We start from the raw sequence: 3,155 nt of genomic DNA, 5'->3' as shown, positions 1-3,155 counted from the left end.
GCCTGTGCCGCTTCGACGAGGAAAAGCGCAGGGCCATCGGTGAAGAGATAGCAAAACTGTTGGCTACTGGGTTCATTAAGGAAGTACACCACCCAGAGTGGCTAGCAAATCCTGTTCTTGTGTGAAAGAAGAGTGGGAAATGGAGGATGTGTGTCGACTACACGGGCCTCAACAAGGCATGCCCAAAGGACCTGTTTCCTTTGCCACACATAGACCATATAGTTTATTCCACCTCAGGGTGTGAAACCCTCTACTTCCTTGATGCATACTCCGGCTACCACCAGATCGCGATGAAAGAGTCCGACCAGCTCATGACGTCTTTTATCACCCCCTTCGGATCATTCCGCTACATTTCAATGCTGTTCGGTCTGAAGAACGCTGGGGCAACATACCAGCGCTGTATGCTCAACTGCTTCGAGGACCTCATCGGGTGGACCGTTGAGGCCTACATCGACGACATCGTAGTTAAGTCCAAGCAGGCTGACCACCTTGTCGCCGACCTTGAACAAACCTTTGTGAAACTCTAGGCAAATGGCATCAAACTCAATCCTAAAAAGTGTGTTTTTGGGGTCCCGAGGGGCATGCTGCTCGGCTTCATTGTCTCCAAGCGCGGCATCGAAGCCAACCCAGAGAAGATCTCAGCCATCACAAGGATGGGCCCGATCCAAAACATAAAGGGGGTTCAGCGGATCATGGGGTGCCTTGCCACCCTTAGCCAATTCATTTCATGCCTTGACAAATGAGGACTCCCCCTTTATCAACTCCTAAAGAAGTCTGACCAGTTCGTGTGGACAACCAAGGCCTAGGAGGCGCTTGACATGGTTAAGCAATTTCTGACTAAACCCCTAGTCCTAGTCCCTCCAAGCAACGGAGAATCCCTCCTCTTATACATTGCGGCCACCACACAAGTGGTCAGCACCGCCTTAGTAGTAGAGCAGGAGGAAGAGGGGCACGCCTTCAAGGTACAATGCCCTGTATATTTCATCAGCGAGGTGCTATCTGACTCCAAAACCCGTTACTCCCAAATCTAGAAACTCTTCTACACCGTACTCATCACCAAGAGGAAGCTACGCCACTACTTTGAGTCACACCCTATGACAGTCATGACGTTGTTCCCCCTCAGCGAGGTCGTTCATAGCTAGGACACCACAGGAAGAACCACAAACTGGGCACTCGATCTGATGGATCAGGGCATTGCTTATGCCCCCTGAACAGCAATCAAATCCTAGGTGCTGGCTGACTTCATCGTGGAGTGGACCGAGGTCCAGATGCCACCAGCAGTCGTCGATCAAGAGTACTAGACGATGTACTTCGATGGATCACTGATGAAAAGGGGGGCTGGCGTGGGACTAGTCTTCGTATCTCCCCTCGGGGTCTGCATGAGGTACATGGTTCGGCTCTATTTCCCCTCATCAAACAATATCGCCGAATACGAAGCGCTCATCAATGGCCTATGAATCGCCATCGAGTTGGGCATCCAACGCCTCAACATCAGGGGTGACTCCTAGCTGGTCGTCAACTAGGTCATGAAGGAGTCGAGCTGCCATGACGCCAAGATGGAGGCATACTGCCAAGAAGTCCGACGGCTGGAGGACAGATTCGATGGCCTCGAACTCAATCACATCCCAAGGCGCCGCAACGAAGCAGCCGATGTGCTCGCGAAAGCAGCATCCGCCCAAGAGCCAGTGCCGATGGGTGTCTTCGCCAGTGATCAACACAAGCCCTTGGTGTGCTACGAGGGGTCAGAATGAGCCGACGATGGCCCGCCTGATTCGGCCCCAGGGGCCGACCTGTCGAATGCTCCGCCTAACCCTGAGGTCATGGAACTTGAAGAGGATCCAGCAGCAGAGTCCGACCCTCCTAACGACTAGAGAACGCTCTACCTCGACTACCTCCTTCGTGACACACTACCAGCAGACAAAACAGAAGTCCGACGGCTCGCGCGCTGTGCCAATTCCTTCGTTCTTGTAGAGGGCGAACTCTACAAATAGAGTCACATCGGGATCCTACAGCTCTGTATCCCTAGCGAACAGGGAAAACTTCTGCTGAGCGATATCCACGGTGGGGTCTGCGGTCACCATGCCATGCCAAGGACCTTGGTTGGGAACGCATTCCGATAGGGTTTCTACTGGCCCACCGCAGTAGCCGACGCTGAGCAAATTGTACGCACCTATGAAGGGTGTTAGTACTACGCTCGGCAAACTCACCTCCCAGCCTAGGCGCTCTAGATGATCCCCATCACGTGGCCCTTCGTGGTCTGAGGGCTCGACCTGGTTGGGCCACTCAAAAAGGCGCCCGGGGGCTTCACCCACCTGCTTGTCACCATAGACAAGTTTAGGAAATGGATTGAAGCTCGACCAATCTCCACAATCAAATCTGAACAAGCTATGCTATTCTTCCTCGACATCATCCACCGTTTTGGAGTACCAACCTCCATCATCATAGACAACGACACGCAGTTCACCGGCAGGAAATTCATTCGATTCTGTGATGAACAACACATCCGGATCGACTGGGCGGCTGTCGCGCACCCCTGGACGAATGGGCAGGATGAGCGCGCGAACGGCATGCTCCTGCAGGGCCTCAAGCCTAGTATCTTCAACCGATTGAACAAGTTCGGCGCACGCTGGGTTGCCAAGCTCCCGGCGGTGCTCTAGAGCCTGAGGACAACTCCTAGCCAGGCCACCGGCTACACACCTTTCTTCATGGTTTATGGTTCCGAGGCCATTCTCCCAACGGACCTCGACTATGGAGCGCCAAGAATCAGAGCATATGACGAACAAGGGGCCAAGGCATCCCACCAAGACGCCATGGACTAGCTAGACGAAGCCCGCGACATCACCCTCCTCCGTTCGGCCAAGTACCAGCAGGCATTGCGACGATACCACAACCGACGGGTGCGGGACCGAGCCTTCAACGTTGGGGACCTTGTCCTCCGCCTCGTCTAGAGCAACAAGGACCGCCACAAGCTCTCCCCGCCCTAGGAGGGGCCGTACGTCGTCACGGAAATACTCCGCCCAGGCGCCTACAAGTTGAAAACCATCAACGGCGAGGTCTTCACCAATGCCTAGAACATTGAGCAGCTATGTCATTTTTACCCTTAAATAAACGTATGTTTCTTCTTATCAGTTTTTGTCTTTACAAAACCCCGATCT

This window comes from Miscanthus floridulus, chromosome 2 (assembly GCF_019320115.1).
Source record: "Miscanthus floridulus cultivar M001 chromosome 2, ASM1932011v1, whole genome shotgun sequence".
In the NCBI taxonomy this organism is placed as follows: Eukaryota; Viridiplantae; Streptophyta; class Magnoliopsida; order Poales; family Poaceae; genus Miscanthus; species Miscanthus floridulus.
Note: the sequence above shows the minus strand (reverse complement) of the source record.